At 43.9% G+C, this 20,189-nt stretch overlaps 1 long non-coding RNA gene across 1 annotated transcript; it reads left to right on the forward strand.

The window, feature by feature from the left end:
* Window positions 1-11,550: 11,550 nt before the first annotated feature.
* Window positions 11,551-19,114, forward strand: LOC144586919 (uncharacterized). The gene is made up of 2 exons (XR_013542027.1): window positions 11,551-13,304; window positions 18,877-19,114. It is a non-coding gene; the product is annotated as an uncharacterized LOC144586919 (long non-coding RNA).
* Window positions 19,115-20,189: the final 1,075 nt, after the last annotated feature.

Below are 20,189 nucleotides of genomic sequence, written 5' to 3' on the forward strand. Positions count from 1 at the left end.
CCCCCCAAACCTGTCCACGGTTTGGACAAGTTTGGGGACCATTGCCCTAAGAGAGCAGTTGAGGGAAATAAATCCCACATTGTTTCAGCTGGCTCAAGTTACACATTTCATACAAATCCAAACGGTACAGGCTCAGTTTCCCTGTCAGTTCTCCTGTTGGAAGCCTTACCTGTGACAGCAGCAGAGTCCTGAAAAAGGCCTAGCCCCTCAACTGTGCTCAGTCTTCACAGATGCCCTTTTCGGGGACTCACAAAGTGCTAAAATAACCTTGTGGAAAGAGAGATTTAGGATTACTAACTCTGACAATGAGTGGGGTTATTGTGCTGATGTATACTTGATGTAAATATTCTTACATCACAGAATTTTTTTTAAAAAAAGAATGGTTAAAAATTGGTGCCATGTTCCAAGCATCTACATATGTTCCACTGTATTCATATGACTGTGGAGACAAACATTCATGGAGATCTATCCTCTCATTAGGACACATGATCTATTTATTGCAGCCAAGATGAGGTGGATTTGTGAGCTAAACTCCCAGGTACAGAGATGTGTACAATGTCTATACATTTCTCACCCAAATTTTTTTTTTTTTAGCTAATGAGGTTTGGTTCTGAATTCTAAGCATACCTGAGAGGGGAAGGATCCAGCTTCACTGAGGCAATTACCTCAAACATCCTTGCTTTTGGAACGAATTGTCTTATTTCTTTAACCATTTTTTTCAATGTCTAGTCCCTAGCAGAAAAAAAAATTGTAGGAGCTGCCCCCCCTTTTCTTCCTGAAGAGGTCAAGCAATTTCATCTTCAGGAAATGAAGATGCATGAATGACAGAACAGGTGCATCCCCACCTTTTGCAAAGCACACGCTGTCTTTCTATGAAGTGTCTTTACAGAGGAAGGGGAAGGCGGAAACCCACATGCTGCTCACTAATAAGAAAAATGTTCGCATAATAGACTTGCCAATTTGAATCTCTCGCTTTACTATTGTTATTGAATAATAAAATGCCTGATAGGATCAGAGAAAAGCCTTGACATGAGTCCATAAAAGTAACGGTTTCACACCCCTTCTCAACAATCAAATTCTGTCGCCTGAAGCAACTGCCACACTCTGTCTAATGGGAGGGCTGGCTACTGCATGGTGGAAGAGGTCCGAGGAAACTCCGTGCATGTCTTGATGTACTCTGTGGAAAGAGCACATGTCTTGCCACCAGGTAGATCTATGTGGTATATTGGCTTCCCACTGGCAACAGTGGTCTGTTACCAATTACTACTATTTTGCACATTACTAATTTTTTAATTGACATGTACAATCTGTATTTCCTCCCAGGAGCTGTAGGCAGCATATGTAGCTCTTCTTCTCCATTTTCCCCTCACAATAACTCTGTGAGGTAAGTTAGACTGGGAAACGATAACTGGCTCATGGTCACCTAGTGCCCTACATCTCACAGGTTTCCTTTCAGAGGGAGCCTGTTATTTTCAGTATAAGGAGAACAGGTTTCTCTTTGGCACAAGATAGCCTTATCCGACCTGCTGCCCCTCTGATGTGTTGGACTATAATCCCCATCATCCCCGTCTAGGAGGGATATAGCAGATTGCAGCTCCCAATGGCCAAGCTGCCTGGGGTTGAAGCATATTGTAAGCCACCACGTCTGGAAAGTGCCCAGCTACTAGGGACCACAGATGCAATGCCACTCAGATGTTTTGGGGAATTGAAATAATATAATGGAATTCATTATTTCACTCTTGGATGGCTTTCACTGTAGACATAGAAGTGAAGGTGATTGTCTTCATAGAGGAGCAAGCAAATGGTAGTTACTGCTGTACTTTTCATATCAGTGCTTTGGATCACATGGTTGAAATTGCAATACAGTAGGACTCGTTGATTCACTTATCCATGGTCAGAAAATATTAAAAAGATTAAAAGAAAAATATATTTTGTTGGAAATACACTATATATTTCTAAAGGTGAAGTTACCAGAACTGGTAATTAGAGGGAGCTAGAAACCCCTTAGTGTTTGCTTTAAATTGTGTTTCCCAACGTCTGCAGTGGGGGCTTGGAACCATCATTGGTACATCTGCAAGTGGTGGGTGGGGCTGTGGGGGGAAGGACTCAATTGTCTGTCGTGTGAAGTCTGAAAGGAGGGCACTCTCTTGATTGTTCTTGCTTCCTTCTTGCAGTTCACCTTACTGAACTATTTTTTAAATTAACCTGCTCACCAGGAAAGATTAGTTTTTTCCCTCATGGCGGCACACATTTTAATATCCAAGAGTTCTATCCTAACTTAAAATAAATTAAACAGATCTTTTTTTGAAGGGGAAAACTAGCTTGAAAACTATAATCCTGAGCTCTCTTCTCTGAGAGTAAACCTCAAGTCTTTCTTTTGCTCATGTCAGAATCACCACAGCGCAACAAAGACGTATTTCAGATTAGTTTTGCCCAATAACAGGCAACACCAAGAGCAACTGCAAAGGACTGTGTCAATGCACAAACCCCATTTTCTTAGCTTCCCTTTGGTTCTGGCAACTCCCATCCTGAGCCTATTCAGTGACTTCCAAGGAACTCAGTTCTCTGTGGGATTGGGACCTCGACTTTCCTGGAGTTCCATTTATTTTTAAGAGGTGGGTAGTTCTTTCGCTCCACATTATTGCCTGGGCATTCTCTGCTGTTCGTTCAAGTTTCACAGATGTTCTGGGCGGGAGGGAAATCCTTGAGGGGAGATGGTAGCCAAAGAATGGATGCTCATTTGATGTAGATGCTTTAAATCTTCCACTATTAGCTGTTATCTCTCTGTGTGTTACTGGGTACAATGCCTGCTAGGTAATTGATTTTATCAACAGAGGTTGGCCGCAGGCATCCAGCAATTACAGCTTTCAATGAGTGCTGTGGAAGGCTAGGCTTGTTCCCTCTCCCTTCTTCTTTTGGAGACAATTGGAAAAATATTTGTTCAGGCAGACTTCTAATATTAAATTTTAATGTAGCTAGATGCCCTAGGCCTAGTGCTATTTATCCTTCTTATGTGTTTTTTTAATGCTTTTAATCTTTTTTCATCTGTTTTTAGATGATGATTTAAAACTTTTTCATGTTCACTTAACTTTTTAATGATTATATATCATGTTTTAATTCTGTGATTGTTCTAATGATCTGTGAGCTGCCTTGAATCCCACCACCTGAGAGAAAGGTAGCATACAAGTGCAACGAATGAACAAAGCATCTACTTGTATTGCATGGGCTGAGCTATACCACACTGACCTGGCGTAGTCTCCTGCAGAGTAGCATAAGGCCAATTGCTATAGTTTTTAGTGTTTGTACTTGTGTTCCCACACAAGTTCCTGAGATTCAAAGGATATTGTGCCTTGGGGAGACCTTTTGCCTTGTATTGTGGCAGCATTTCTTATAGATCACCACACAATCCAAAATAATACCCCAACATTTGGGGGCAAAACAATAATCTATTGGACATCCTTCCAGGTAAACTGAAGTTTGTGAGATGCCTGCTTGCCTCTCAGATATCTGAATTTTAGTCGAGTCGAGTTTTAAGTGGATTGCTAATCATAATATGTGCTAAAATAGGAGTCCTGGGGCAAACCATTCTTGTGAATCCTCTATCAGTTGCATTGTCCTTAACAGTCGATGAAAAATCAACAATTTGGCAAGAGGGTTTCTATTGGAATACTTTGGTTAGATTACACAGTTTAATGCAGCAGTATTTGATGATAAACAAAAGAGAAACCAGAAGATAGTCATGTAGCACCTATAAGGCTAGTTTTTATTATTTGTAAGCTTTCATGTGTCCAAGCATACTTCTTCAGATGAATCATGTGCAAGCTCCAATATCAGTTTTATGTGTTTATATTTGTATGTTTTATCTATGTATTGGAAGCCGCCCAGAGTAGTCGGAAGACCAGATGGGCGAGGTATAAATTAAAATAAATAAATAAATAAATAAATAAATAAATAAATAAATAAATAAATAAATAAATAAATAAATAAATAAATAAATGAAATAGTACTGTAACTGATTGGTTCTAAAGGAAAAAGTTGGAATAGGTGATTTTTAAATGCAAGATACTGTGCAATTACTTAGCTCTACTATTATTATCTCTGTATCATCTTGTTATGTGACAGCAGCAGATGACACTTGGAGGTCAGGCTTGACTAATATGGTGCTTTTGTGGTATCTATGGGGCCTCTCTGCTGCAAGTCTCATGCCGGATAGTTTGGGGTGTTGCTGGTGACTGTCTGTATGTATTTTCTAAATGCAAAATATACCACCAACAAGTGTCTGTCAGGGTTGATATGAGGCGTGGACTTCCAGATTTCCCCCCCAATACAATTACCAGAATTCATCAGGAATTCTCCCAGCTAAAATTCTGGTAACTTAACCCCCCACCCCCAAATAGCTAAATCTTCAGAGGAGTTTCAGTCCTCTGGCATGTTCCTCTCTGCAGCTCTGGCCGTTAAGCATGAAGTAGAAGGAAACAGATGTGAGGGACTAAGCCTCATGGGATCTGGAATATTAGGGGGGCAGTAGTCTCTACCACCCCCTAATGCCTTGCATTTCCCATGGAATTTAAGCCTTCCTATCCATATCCTCCTTCTTCTTCATACTAAATGGAAGTTGCTGCAGAGAGAAACTTGCCAAGGCGCAGCTATAGGTTCTGAAACCTCTCTGGGAACCTGGATTTTTTGGATAAAGCTACAAGAATTTAGCTGGGGGAATTCCTGGTGAATTGACAATTGAAGTGGGGGAAAAAATCAAAAAGTCCTGTGGTTAGCTGATAGAGTAGTTCTTCTGTTGACAAGCTCCTCTGATATAGGTATTATGGTCAGTTTTGGCCTCAGTAAGATCCCTTTTGTTATTGTTGGCTGCTTGCAGGCACTTATCAGTGTTATACAATCATGCAGTGGTGTTTGTACACCATCAACTGTAGCCTGGTGTGAAAGGCATGCACCTTGAAAGAGCCCAGAATGAAAGGTGCTTGCAAAACCCTCTGCCTAAAAATCACTGCCTATTTAATCTGACCATTTCAGCAGTGTAGTTCAAGGGGGCATTTTATCCCTGCTGTACTCAAATAACTGGGCCACAGAAATCCCTCCTAACCTCCTGTAAAATCCCCAGCGGTCCAGATTTATCTTCTTCTGATCCTTTGTGTAAAGTGTGCCAGTGTTTCTCTTCAATGCATTTCAGATATCACAATGTTGAGCAACACAAATGCAGGACAGACGATAAGATGCTGCAGGAACAAAGCCAAGGATTGGAGAACCAAGCCAGAAGTCATCTTGTATAAAACACAGAATGTCACTTTACTCTGTGAATGGTGAGGATTGCCATCTTTCTGGCAGTTTTGATAAAATAAATCACAATTCAACCACTGTGACCTTCAGCTCCATTTCTCCCTCCCACCACCACCTCCTCCTCCTCCTTAACTTCACAGTGTAGGTTTTGTATAGATAATTCGGCTTTTTTGCAAAGCTATCAAGAAGTACCAAACCAAAGAGGGAAAGCAGCTGAAGACTTCTCATTGACTCACACATCAGACTGCAGTGATCAGGTTTTAGAGATATGACTTTTTAGGGAGTACAAACCCCATGGCCAGTGGCCATGTTGGTGGGGGATTCTGGGAGTTGTAGTCCTAAAAAAGAAACCATTTCAATCTCTGGCAGAAAATCCATGCACTAGATAGCAGGCTGTTGATGGCAATATTGACTATTAAGTTGGTTTCTTTGGGTTTTTCAGGGTGTTACTGTCTCTCCCTTCTAGCTGAACACATTTTGGCTGAGCTTAACTCTCACAGCAGCAACAAAAGAGGGCTATCCATCTGGTTTGTTTTAGCACTAACTTGTGGCAAATTAATCCTCTGCTCTGCTCCGCAGTGTGTATTTGCCACAGAGAATTGTAGCCCAGCTGTGTGTTCCTTGGTCTGTGCTAGTCAGATTCAATAAATTAGAGAGATCTCATTCAGCCAGCCCTTACCTCCTGTAACTTGCAATTAGACTGTGATTAATTCTACCCAAAGGAAAGCTATCTCCTAGGGGCAAAGGTGGTCGATGACTCAGCAGCTGTCCTGCCTGTAACAATATTGGTGAGTAGAAGGGGATCCAAGCTGGGAAAGGGGCTATCTAGATATAAAAGAAATGGAGGCAGTGGGGATATAATAAGCAAAGGAGATGGAAGGCTTGAAGGAAGCAGTGCTTAAGCCAAGGGGTGATTGATGATGTGTGCTCTTTGGGAAGAAATGATGCTGTCATTTCTTCCCAAAGAAGACTCCACCTGCGTGGGCTTGCCTGTTCCACCTTGTCTAGCAGTTACATATTGATAAATAAACTGCCCTTAGAAAAAGCACCATCGATATTGTCTCATTGTAGATAAACGAATCCAGGGCAGGATTTGTGGGCAGAACTGCTGGGCTTTAGGGGAAGCAATGGAGGAGCTCTGGCTCAATGATTTTGAATTAAGAAAACTGAACACTTTTCTCAACACCAGATTGTTCAATCCAGCTTTTCTCCCACTTTTGTAATACTGTACCAGAATCAGAGTCATTCCCTGAAATTGAGGTTCTGACTACCTTGGCCCTTTTGGAGGAGGGGCTGGTGCAATCTAAATAGGGTTGCCTGAGGTTGGGCGCATGTGAGGGGGGAGAGAAGCAATATGTCATTTGGTGTGATCCTCATGTCCAAGTGGTATATCAACCCCAAGAGACCCTGTTCAGCTTTGCTTCTTCCACTGTCAGTTTCCAGTGTTGTGAAATAGCTTAATAAAAGAGCCATTTCAGGACATCAGCAGATCGAATACTCCCCTTGGTCCTCTGTGGAGGAGCAGGGAAAGTGAAATAATTTGTTTTACCTCTGCTAGACCATTGCTGATGCATTCATTAATTAGATTATTTTTAAAAAAAAATATTTGCCTTGTGTGTAGTGCGAGTTCAAAATCTGCCTGTACCTGTGGTTTTGATCAGAACTTCACAGAAAGGCAAAGAAAATATTTTTAAATGTTTTTATCTAAGTGATCCAGCACAACAGCAATAGTCTAGCAGAGGCAAACAATAATGTCACTTCCTCTGTCCCTCCCCACACAGAGGAGCAGGGGGAGTGTTCAGTTTGCCAATACAGTATCCTGAAGTAACTGGCTTACTAAGCCACTTCAGGATACTCGAAATTGACAGTGGAAGAATTCTTTGGTCCATTCCCAGCCATTGTACAGACTGGAAACAGACTGAAGCTCACCAATCTGCACCAAGAAAAGTAGAAGCCCCTGATAGGTGCTGGTTGGGGTGCTTTTGCAAATTCATCCACTCTAATGATTACATTGAGTGACTGTCAGAAAAAAAGAATGAATTAGTCCACCCCCATAGTGCACCAAAAGGAGGACAAATAAATGTCTGATGAAGTCCTGAGTAATAGGAGATGCAGGAGAGATGAAAAAGGAAATATTGCTTTGCTGTGCATAAACTGTGGAATTCACTGCCGTAAGATGTAGCGATGGCTACCCAACTTGAATGTCTTTTAAAAGAGAATGGATAAACTGATGGAGGAGATGTCCATCAGGAGCTACTAGTCAAGATGGGTGCATGGTGTAAGGAATGAGCCTCCTTAAAGGTGCTATTCCACAAGGGAAGGTGCCAACTCTAGTTCCCAAATTCCACCGCCCTTTGAACCCTAGAAGAGACCTAGAAGGGAGGTGATTGGGCAAAACCCATATCCTCACACTTGTCATATCCAGTATCAGAGGCAGTATGACTCTTTGTGTATCAGTTGCTGAGGACAAGGCTAAGAATGTTTTAGCTAGATCCAGTGGGACAGTTCAACAACAGACCTTTTAAGCCAGCGTCTAAAATTAACTGTGTCACTGTTACTTCCTAAAAATTTGCTATTTAAATAAAATTGCAAAAAAAAATGCTTTTGGATTATATCAGAACAGACTGTCTAATAAGAATGTCTCCAGTGACATGTTCTTTCAAATGAAATAAACTGTGAGCTACCAGAGAGGGGGGTGTAGCCTAGGTGAGTTTGTGAAATGAATACTACCTTGTTTCCCCGAAAATAAGACAGGGTTTTATATTAAATGTTGCTCCAAAAAAAGCATTAGGGCTTATTTTCAGTGGATGTTTTATTTTCTCATGTACAACAATCTACATTTATTCAAATACATGTCATCTTCTTCTGGTTGCTGCACAAAGGTAGAGGGTGGGGTTTCACTTAACTGGGGCTTATTTTTGGGGTAGGGCTTATATTTCGAGCATTCTGAAAAATCGTACTAGGGCTTATTTTCAAGTTGGGTCTTATTTTTGGGGAAACAGGGTATATAGGAAATGAATAAACCCAATGTATGTACGCTGGCACAGATTATTCATTTGTGTCAGAGAGCCAATGCTGTTGCAAGGTCAAGTGAGAATTATTTAATCAGACTTACTAGGCACCGCACTCGGAACTTTTGATCCACCTCCCCAAGGACATCTGGGCATGCCTTATACCAGAACTCCCCCTTCCCTCATGTATGGGCTTGCAGGTTATGCGCAGGCCACAGGTGGAAAGAAGCCTTCTGGGTGCATGTGTGACATGGTTCACAGGTGTGGGGTGGGGGGTTTAGCACAGCTTCTGCCTCCATCTCTCCCTGTGAGGCCCCAGAGCAGTGGTTCTCAGCCTGTGGCTGGGCAGAAACTTAGGATTTCATCTCCCAGACACCCCAGTCAGCAGCATCAAGGGTCGTGGATAGAATCATAAACTCTGGAGGCCCACAGGAGGGCAGCTTCTACCCCAAGGAGAGCACAGAGTGTGCTAAAGGGGAATCATTGCACAGCCTATGGGAATTTTTAGCCATGATGTAAATATGAAGGTGCAAAATCCATAGGTAGGACAATTCTTCTATCGGGATCAATCAAAACTCAAGCAAGCAAAACAAACAAAAACATGAGCTTTTTCATTTCCCAGATCTCTTCATCAGGCTAGATGGTATGAAAAATTGGATGGATGGAGCAAGCAAACTTTTTCTTCTTTCCCCTTACATTTTTTGGAACATCTAGCCTTGTGGCATGGCGGTTAAAAACTGTAGTATTGCAACCAAGACTCTGTTGGTGACCTGACTTTGATCCTGATGGACTCAGGTAGCCGGCTCAAGGTTGGTTTAGCCCACTGGTTCTTAACCTTGGGTTACTCAGGAGTTTTGGACTGCAACTCCCAGAAGCCTTCACCACCAGCTGTCCTGACTGGGGTTTCTGGGAGTTGCAGTTCAAAAGCATCCGAGTAACAAAGGTTAAGAACCACTGGTTTAGCCTTCCACCCTTCCAAGGTCAATAAATTGAGGTCCACATTCTTGTGGGAGTGGGCCGCAGTGTGCAGCCTGAATAATTAAATTGTAAACCACCTAGAGAATGTTCTATTCTAAGCACTACGGGGTGGCATATCATCATGATGATCATCATCATCTTAGAACTGCAGAACTGGAAGGGACCCTAGGGATCATTGAGTCCATCAGCAGCATACACTGCTTTTAGCGTCAACCAGTTTGGTTATGGTGCCTTTTTTTGACAGAAGCTGCCCCCTCTGAGGTCTACACCACACCATCACACTGCGTAGTTGATCAAAATGGCTAATTTTTCTTTTCAGTCCAGTGTATGGCAGCTGCTGTTTCCAAGCTGGATCACCTGCCGTTTGCTTCTAATCCATCTTGAATTAATCGGCAGGGGGAGTGTCATTACAAATAAAATTAAAAAGGAAAGGCACTGTCCTCCCATTTAGTGACGATCAAAGCTCCTAAGCCAGTTTGTGAATGGAAGTGGAGGCTTTGATCTTTCCTTCACTTTCATCTTGAGGCTTTTCAAGCTCTTGTGATGCTCCACGCCTGGACAATGCCCCATGATGTCACTCCTGGGGCTGTGAAATATACCACAGCCCAGAACATACTGTATACTGGGCTCCTCTCTTCCTTAATGAAAGGGCTGGTCACCTCTCTAAGACCTGTCTACACATAAGGCCACTTCCTAGCAAGATTGCACCAAGCTCATTTATTCCCCACTCACCATAATAGCATGCCAATTAGAGGCATAAGCAATTAGTCTGGAAATTCAACAGTATGATCCAATGAGCATACCCACTGTGTGTGTTGTCTCTTCCTATACCAGCAGCACAATTGTACGTAACTTGAGACTGTGAGTGGAATCATTCGACAGAGGTATCGCATCCTTTCGGAGGCCATGTTTCTGTCTGCACGTTCTCTGCTTCAAAAGGGGGGGGGGGTTAAGCCCAGCCCTTCTGGATGTTTTGCTGCCTGGGGCCCCACCCTTGGCTCCTGTCCGAATGACATCATGGACCTGAGCAGTGGCTCTGCCCCGCCAACTCCCCGGTTCGGACTGAATAGCAGTAGGGATGTATTAACCTGGGAAATCACATCACAGATTGAAACACTCCATTGAATGGGTGAAGATTGACGGGATTTCTTGCTGAGCTCTTCCTCTCTTGTTTCTCTGCTTTCTAAAAGGAAAAAAAAAGGGCAACCTGTGTTCCTAGGAGAAAGAGTGAGTGATAGAGAAAAGCATGAATAGAGGTTGTGTGTGTGTATGTGTGCATATGGATGTGTGTACAGTATATCTTACATGAACATAGGTTTGTGAGCATACACACACACACACACACACACACACACACACTTATGCACGGACACACACACACACACACACACACACACACACACTCACTTATGCACGGACACGGACACACATACACACACACAAGCATGAGTTTCAGTCTATAACTTCTTGGCTACGCCAGCCAGCATGAGAGTCATAATCCAGAAGGTAGCTTTTCCCTTTGCTCCTTAATGGACATAGGAAACCTATCTTCTGTAAGGGCCACATTCTCTTGAGGGAAATATTATCTGTCAGGGGCTGCAGCGTGGTTGTACACCAGCATTGGGCAGGACCAGAGCTAAAAGTGGATAGAGCCACCCATGTCCGCCTCTTTCTCTGTGCCCCTGTCTCTCTGGTAAGGGGAAAAGATGAAACAGCTGCACAAGGCCTGTGAATTCTGAGCAGGAAGAGCCTCCTCGGTGGACCACACCTCCCAGCATCCTTCACCCTGAAAGTACCCATAGGGATGGATGTTATAAATACACTGAGCTAAGAGTAAATGACCACATACTCTGTAGCAGTTGAATAAATTAAGGTCGCCAATATCTGGAGATTCTGTATTTTATGCTCTCTGCCTTATCCGTTAGAAGTGAGTCCACTGACTTCTTTAGGACTTGGGAGAGGAGTGTAGCTGAGAGAGTCCTGCTGAGAGACACTCATAGGTCAGGCATGAGGAGGCTCCAGCTGTTGGATCTGATACAGACAAAAGGGCTCCCCACCTGAGCAAGCAGGTGTCCTTGCCAGGCCCCACCCATTCTCCAAGGACCTGGTTTCTTCCCTCGACCCTATTGCAGAGTATAGGCCAGTTACAAAATGGGTGAAGACGCGGAGGAAATGTGTGTGCTGCATGGGAAGATGAAATAAGAGTATAAAAGAACGCCACTCTGATGATCCCTTCTGTTCTGACTGACTCACTTAGTGCCATTTAATTTTTTTTTTATCTGTATGGTCGATCAAACCCTTTTTATTGTGGAAAGGTCATAGTAAAGAAATCAATGAGAAAATTCAGTTTCGATGTCTGGCTGAACAGCAAAGAAAAACATCTGTTGAGGTTTAGGAAAAAGAGAGCCCACCATAACACTTCGGCTTCCCATGAGGCTGCTTAGAGGATATCAGCCATTTCTCACACATTAATGATGACTGGAACAGGCCTTGTTCAATCAGATAACAATGGAAAACCAACCTGGCCAATATGGAATCTTCACTCCTCATTTTTATTAATCATTCTGATCCATTAGTCCAAGCACTGCAAACCTGTTCTCTGTAATAATTTTCAATTTTGATTAAATTCCTCTATCTGTGCAGCAGAATCATTCAGCTTCACGTTTCCCAGAGTAGTTCCATTCTTTTCTCTCATTAACTGGCACTTACTGTCTCAATAACTCACTTTGAGATATTACTAGTAGAAAAAAAATAAAAGGTTTGATTACTTACAATCGAACAAATGAAACAGCAAAACTGATAAACATGGCTGCCTTCAACAACAGGCTTCTACATACCCACTGCTTTCAGCAGACAAAAGAGAGAGAAAGAGAAGCTCAAAAGCAGATAGGTGGAGTTTTCTTTGAATGCAGAAGCAGAAGAGAATGATTGCTTACTGCTGAGGAGATTGATAGTCACCCAAAGTTGGGAAGCACTGCTGTAGCAGCTGCCAATTTGATTTGTTTAAAAGGAGAGAATTGGGCCAGAGTAAGCAAAACAGCAGGACAAATGCAAGTGAACTTGTAAATTCCACCCTCTGTAACTCAGAATGCTTGCCTGAGTGCACTTCTACCTTTGTAAAAGTACACTTAAGGAAATAAGAAAGCTTGTCTTGATCAGAAAAAAACATACTTGAGATAGAAAAGATGATTAAGAAGTCCTGGCAGGAACATCTTCTACGTTGGAGATGTTCACAGCCGCGTCTGCTCCATTCAGCTCTAGAGAACAAAAAGGAAGATTTTTTTCTTCCTCAGAGAGACAAGAAGGTAATTATGAAAAGGAAGGAAGCAGCATCAGCAGCCTTAAGAACAACAATCTAAATGGGAGGAAGGTCAGCATAAGGTAGAGCAAATATGGACAGTCTGGGAAACTTGAGGAAGTCACTGTCTGTCCATGCCTCCCTGTGCATCTTCTTAAGGTGTCATCTGAGTTGCAGTCCGTCACCTTCCAAAGGAATAACTTCCTTCCCTCCACGTGCCCCTGTTGCCATGCTCTAAGCTGGAGGGCAGGGGTGGGAATGGAATAGGATACGGTCATCATTGTACGGGATGGAGCATTGTCAAGAACCAGGATAAGGGATGCTTGGAACACCTCATACAAACAAAGGGTTGCTGTGGGGCATGCTCTGTTTTAAAAGTCCCATCCCTGTTCTTGTCCTCCACTTTGTCCCCACCCAAGTCCACCTGACCCCATTTTCTGCATCCCTCTATAACCCTCTGTCGGGGACACATTCTTTGTCCAATGAACACATTCAGCCCTCCTTGGGCTGGTGTTTTGTTTTTGCCCCCTAAATTTCCCTACATTTGTTGTGCTACTCCTATCTTTGAGTTACTCTGGGCATGTTAACCCCTTCCTTCTGTTTTCAGTGTGGCCGTTCTCAGGCTACACTCCTGTCAGCACTCACCAGTTGAATTCATTACTACCAAAGAAGAACTGATTGTAAACCTTCCACTGGTACCACATTAAAAGCTTCAAGAATTCAAGGTGTGACAAACCCAGACCTACTGGGATATGTCACACAGTTACACTAAGCTGCCACCAACCATTCCCTATAAGAAGTCACACAGACCAGGGATGGATTTTCAAACAATAAAAAGAATAAGGTTTATTTAAATACACACAGGGAAATAAAATGATCAGCTGAATAAAATAAAGTAACGTGGCTTATTCTCACTCATACATACACACAGTTTGGTTCACACAGAACCCTTAAATTAAAGCACAGACCCTGAACCTATCAGTTCTGGCTAACCAACAGACACCTGAACCTATCAGGTTGGTACTCTGACACACAGAAGTACCCGGTCTGACACACAGACTCCCACAACAGCTTCTTCTTCCCAGCTGCTGCTTCGTCACATCCCAGTGTCTCTCCGTGTCTCCCCTCACCACACAGGCATCACATATTTATACAGTACAGCCCCTCCTCCTGATGTCCCGCCTTCCACTCCCCATAGGATGGAACTTTCCCTCCAAACCCATGACAGACAGGTAACATCAGTGCTGTATGTAACACCTCCCCTCTTTATAAGTTGTTTTGTAGGGGGAAAGCTAAGGTGCTTTTCACCAAAAAACAACCTGGATAAAATACACAAAACAGTTATACATACCATATTATACTTACTTATACTTACATTCTAAGTTAACCATAGCAAATAGGCATTTAAACATTTACCATATACATTACATTAATTTACCTTTATTCATACAAACCAAATTCAAAACCAGGTACATTTTACTTTTGTCATCATTATATACACATAGTCCATGTTCTTTCGCCGTCTTCATTCTTCAGGTCTTCTTGATAAGGCGTCAGCAACACAGTTCACTGACCCTCTGACCACCTTCACTTCAAAGTCATAGTCCTGTAGGTTTAAAGCCCACCTCATAAGTTTGCTATTGTGGGTTTTCATTGTCTTTAACCATTGCAATGGTGAATGGTCAGTACACAGAATAAAATGTCTTCCCCAGATGTAAGGCTTGGCCTTCTGGATCGCGTAGACTATGGCCAAACACTCCTTCTCCACGGTTGCCAAATGTCTCTCACCTTTTTGAAGTTTCCTACTCAGGTAGGACACTGGATGCTGGTCACCATTCTCATCCTCCTGGCACAGAACTGCTCCTACCCCGCTGTTAGACGCATCGGTGTAGATGATGAACTCCCGGTCGAAGTCTGGAGCACGCAGGACAGGATAGTTGATTAACGCCTCCTTCAACTTCTGGAACGCCGCCTCACAGTCGCCGGTCCACGGGATGCGGTCATCAGCCGTCTTCCTCGTCAGATCGGTCAGCGGAGCCGCAATCTCGCTAAACCTCGGGATGAACTTTCTGTAGTAGCCCACCAACCCAAGAAATGATTTGACCTTTTTCTTGGTGTTGGGTCTAGGCCAATCACGAACAGCTTCTATTTTGGCCTCCAGGGGTTTTATCACTCCTCCCCCTACCATGTGACCCAAGTATTTTATTTCTGGGCTACCCAGCTGACACTTGCTGGCCTTTACTGTTAGCCCTGCTGCACTTAACCTCTGCAGCACTAACTCCAGGTGTATCAGGTGATCTTCCCAGGTATTACTGAAGATCCCTATGTCGTCAATGTAGGCCACTGTAAAGTCACTGAGCCCTGCCAAGGTCTGGTCCATCAGCCTTTGGAATGTGGCTGGTGCATTTCTGAGACCAAAGCTCAGGACTCGAAACTCATAGAGACCAAAAGGGCTGCAAAAGGCAGTCTTTTCTTGATCCCTGGGATCAATTCTTAATTGCCAATATCCCTTTACCAGGTCCAATGATGAGATGAACCGACAACCCCCTATGGTTTCAATCAGGTTGTCTAGCCTGGGCATTGGGTAGGCATCAGGAGTGGTTACACGGTTTAACTTCCTGTAATCAACACAAAACCTAATGCTCCCATCAGGCTTGTCCACAAGGACTATCGGAGAGGACCAAGGACTAGAAGAGGGGACGATTATGTTCTCCCTAAGCATCTCGTCCAGCTCCTTCCGCACCTTGTCCCTATAGGGTCCCGTTACTCGGTATGGGGATACTGCCTGCGGGGGTGCATCCCCTGTGTGGATCCGATGCATCACTCCCTTCACTATCCCCGGCTTGTTGGAAAACACCTGTTGATATTTACTAAGCAGCATTTTTAGTTTTTGCTGCTGGTTTTGGGTGAGTGCAGGACTGATCTTTACCTCCTCTGGGTTGTATTTTACTTCCCCTCTACCCTCCCAGAAGGGTAATTCCGCTTCCTCACTCTCAGCTGCTTTTATCGCGAATAAAACCCTCTGTTCCCCTCTGTAGTAGGGTTTTAGGGCATTCACATGAACCACCCTCCTTGCTTGGTTCTCCTCCTGCTCTATTAGGTAGTTCAGGTCTGACATCTTGGAAATGACCCTATATGGTCCTGCCCATTTGAGCTGCAGTTTGTTCTCTCTGCAGGGCCTAAGCCAAAGCACTTCCTCCCCTGGGTCAAAGTGCCTCTCTCTAGCTTTGTGGTCATACCATGTTTTCTGTCTGACCTTCTGAGCTTGCAGGTTTTCTGCTGCCAGCTCTAGATTTCTCCTTAGGTCATTCATCAAGGTGTCTATGTAAGTCACAACGTCTTGTGGGTCATCCTGGGTGATCTGCTCCCAATCTTGCTTGATCAAATCAAGGGGCCCTTTCACCCCTAAGTGTGCAGCAAACATGTCAGAGTGACCCCTTTGTAAGATCATGGGGCGATACGTTTCAGGTACCACTAGCTGACTTCTGATCCCATCTCCCCCTTTTGAGATATTCCTCAGGGTCTCTCTATATAAAATCCCCTTTTTCTCCAGAAATCTCACTGGGGTTTCAGGTGTTAGCTGAGCGTCAGTCACCTGTTCAAAACACTTTTGGAGAGTGGCGTCTGCCTTTTGCTCCTGTCCAAATCTGCTGTCTGTGGTTAAGGTTTCCACCACAGCTTCTGAACTCCCCTCTGCTTCCGTCTCTGGCTCATCATTACCCCCCTGAACTGTCCCCGTGGTGGCTTGTGAGCGTGTAATCACTAGCACCCGTTTCACATGTTCAGCCAGGTCATTTCCCACGAGCACGGCTGCTGGCAGAGTCGATGAAATCGCTAGCCTCCAATCTCCCCTCCAGCCTTGAAAGTTGACAGGTACCTCTGCTACTGGCAGAGAGATTACCTGCCCCTCAATCCCTGCCACCTTCATGCTCTCATTTGGGATTATAAACTCCCTAGGAATAATATCTGGATGGCACAGGGTTACCTGGGAACAAGTGTCCCGCAGCCCCCTATACTGACGGTCAAGTATTCCTACGTCCACCCCGGCTGTCTCAAACAATTGAGAATCTGTTTTCACCAGCAAGCAGCGCTTTACTTCCACAAGAGGACCATTTTCCTCAGCCTGATCAGCAGAGGTAGCTGTTCCAGACTGAGTAGCCATGGCAACAGGCTCCCTCTGTGACACTGAGCCTTGCTCTTTCTGGACACAGAACACAGCTTTTGGCTTGGTCCCACTAGACTCCTGAGGCACCATTCCTTTTAGCTGCTTTAATTTCTCACACTCTGAGATTAGATGACCCTTTCCCTGACAGAAATAGCATTTTCTGGTGTATTTTGATTCTCTCTCATCTTGTTTTGGTTTTCCCTCCAAAATCTGAGGTCTTAGTTTCATGTCTGAGGGCTTCCCTTCACCATGGGCCCCTCCCCCTTGCTGGCTTTTCCCTGGTCCCTGAGAGTACTTGCTGTAGGTTTCTTTGGGTTTACCTACAGATTTCCCCTCACCCAAGGGCTTTCTTATTTGGGAAATAAAATCTGCGATCTCTGAGGCTTCTGCCACAGATTTCAGTTTCCTTTCCCTCACCTGGAATTTTAATTCCCCATGCAGGACTGAATAGAACTGTTCCAGTGCTATCAAATCTTTAAGCTGCTCATAGGTCTCTGTCCCCTCCTGCGATAGCCATTTCTCAAGCAGCCTCACCAATTGGGCCCCCACTTGGGTAAAAGTCTGCTCTGGCTTCTTGGTGAGGGACCTGAATCTTTGTCTCAGCTGTTCTGCATTTATCCCATGTCTGGCAAACACCAGTTTTTTAAACTCTGCAAAATCTTTCATCAGTTCCTCAGGCATCTCGGCATAAACCTCAGCCAGGCTACCACTGATTAAAGACCGCATGATGGTCATCTTCTCAGTTTCCCTCACTGAGAAGTCCACAAACGCTCTTTCCACTAAGGAAAAGAACACCTCAGGACAATCTCCCTTGTGGTACACAGGGAATTTCTTCAGGTCAGCTTTAGACAGTTGGCCTCCCTCAGAATCCCTATTATTATTATTGTTCTGGTTCATCAGTTCCAGTTTTCTTAATTCAAACGCCATTCTCTCTCTTTCAAATTGCCGCTGTCTCTCTCTTTCCCTTTCTTCTCTTTCCCTTTCCTCCATTTCAAATTGCCTCATCCTCAGTTCATGCTGCTGGGCTATGAGCAATTTTCTAAGTTCTGGGTTCTGCTCTCCTGTGCTGTCACCCTGCACTGAGCCAAATTCATCCTCAGAACCTTGGTCAATCTGGGGGTCTTTCACTTCACTCATTTCTGCTACTTGGCTTCGAGTCAAGGGCATAACCCCCCCTCAGAACAGGCTGCTTTAAAAGTCAAGCCTCAAAATAAAACGACCACTTTTTTCCTTTTTGCCTCAGAACCAGCTTTCCCTAGGCTGCTGTTCTTCAGCACTTAACTTGCAACAGTATCGAGTCAGAGCCTACCCCCCTCTGCTGGGCCTCTCAGCTGGCAAGCTAGATCACTGTTACTACGCAGTTTTGCCTCAGCTTTTTCCCGCCAAAACTAGGCTGCCTCAGAGCACCTTAATCTAAGTCTCCCCAGTTGGCACGTTCTTCTACTAGCGCACCTCCCCGTGAGGTACACCTAGAAGATTACCTACGCACCTCAGACTGTCCCTGACTAGACCCCCTTGCTCTGGGCACACTTGCCAAGGCTTTGCTGGACCACTGGACAACTGGACCAGTCGTATCCCACACGCTGGACACCAATCAATGTGACAAACCCAGACCTACTGGGATATGTCACACAGTTACACTAAGCTGCCACCAACCATTCCCTATAAGAAGTCACACAGACCAGGGATGGATTTTCAAACAATAAAAAGAATAAGGTTTATTTAAATACACACAGGGAAATAAAATGATCAGCTGAATAAAATAAAGTAACGTGGCTTATTCTCACTCATACATACACACAGTTTGGTTCACACAGAACCCTTAAATTAAAGCACAGACCCTGAACCTATCAGTTCTGGCTAACCAACAGACACCTGAACCTATCAGGTTGGTACTCTGACACACAGAAGTACCCGGTCTGACACACAGACTCCCACAACAGCTTCTTCTTCCCAGCTGCTGCTTCGTCACATCCCAGTGTCTCTCCGTGTCTCCCCTCACCACACAGGCATCACATATTTATACAGTACAGCCCCTCCTCCTGATGTCCCGCCTTCCACTCCCCATAGGATGGAACTTTCCCTCCAAACCCATGACAGACAGGTAACATCAGTGCTGTATGTAACACAAGGGTCAACGGTACTGCAAAGAATAATAGCATGCCATGTTGGCCATGTTTGAGCCTCTTGAGTTAAGAAACTCCAATGCTCATCAGCTGCTGCATGAACAATGAGTTGATGTGTAAAGTTATCAGGCAAGAAAAGAAGAAGGAAAAGGAAAAGAAAGAAAGAAAGAAAGAAAGAAAGAAAGAAAGAAAGAAAGAAAGAAAGAAAGAAAGAAAGAAAGAAAGAAAGAAAGAAAGAAAGAAAGAAAGAAAGAAAGAAGATCAAAATGTTGTGGCACCTTAAAGACTAGCTGCTATATTTTAATGTGAGCTTTCATGGACAAATTCTAAATCATGCTGCAAGGAAGCCAGGGACTGTAGCATCGAGGACTGACATCAACTCTCACAAATATGTGCCATCAATTTTTATTATATTTTCTGTGCTATCCATAAAGGAATTGTGCTAAGCCTGAAGAGGTGTTATTTTCTCTGTGAAAGCTTCTACTTTGTTTGATTTTTTAAGAGGTCCAATAAAAGCTATCGCCCACCCTTACCTCTGTGTAGTCTTGGGGACCACGCAGCCTTTTCCTTGTTCTTAAGTCCCATTTAGAGATGGGCACAAGCCAGTTCGGCGGATAACCAAACAGGTGTTCTGCAGTTCAGTGCCACACTCTTTCCTCCAGGTGGCCACATAGAGGCAGCACCCAGAGGAGGCGGGGCAGGGAAAGCAGGACTCTGCTTCTGGGTGGCCACCCACCGGAGTGGGTAGCCCCTAAACAATGGGACACCTGTTTAGCCGTCCACCAAACCAGCATGAACTGCCAAAGTGGCAGTGCATGCCCATCTCTAGGTCCATTAGTTTCTTCAATAGGCGTACTCTAAGAATGACTAAATGGGGATGGAACACATTGTAATAAGCTTTTGTCATTTGCATTCATAGACTGCTAGCACAGGGTGGTCTATCAACATAAACAAATGCCTTAAGTTTCTTTGACAGGGGATTGACTTGATGATCCATATACGGTCCCTTCCAGCTCTGTGACACTAAGTTGATGATGATGATGATGATGATGATGATGATGATGATGATGATGATGATGATGATGATGATGATGATTACCTGGTGTGAGTGCTTGAATAGCAATATATTTTATCAAATCATAGTGGATTTTGGTGTTGCTATTTCTGAGATAAAAGTCACATATACAAAAGTAAAGGAGGAAAACAAGAGACATCTAGCTTTGCCCATGGGCACTAAACTATTAGAACATCAGCAGTGGGTGGATAGAATCAATAACTTTTAAAAATCAAATTGATTTAAATTGTGATATAAATTTTTT

This window comes from Pogona vitticeps, chromosome 2 (assembly GCF_051106095.1).
Source record: "Pogona vitticeps strain Pit_001003342236 chromosome 2, PviZW2.1, whole genome shotgun sequence".
NCBI classification, from domain to species: Eukaryota; Metazoa; Chordata; class Lepidosauria; order Squamata; family Agamidae; genus Pogona; species Pogona vitticeps.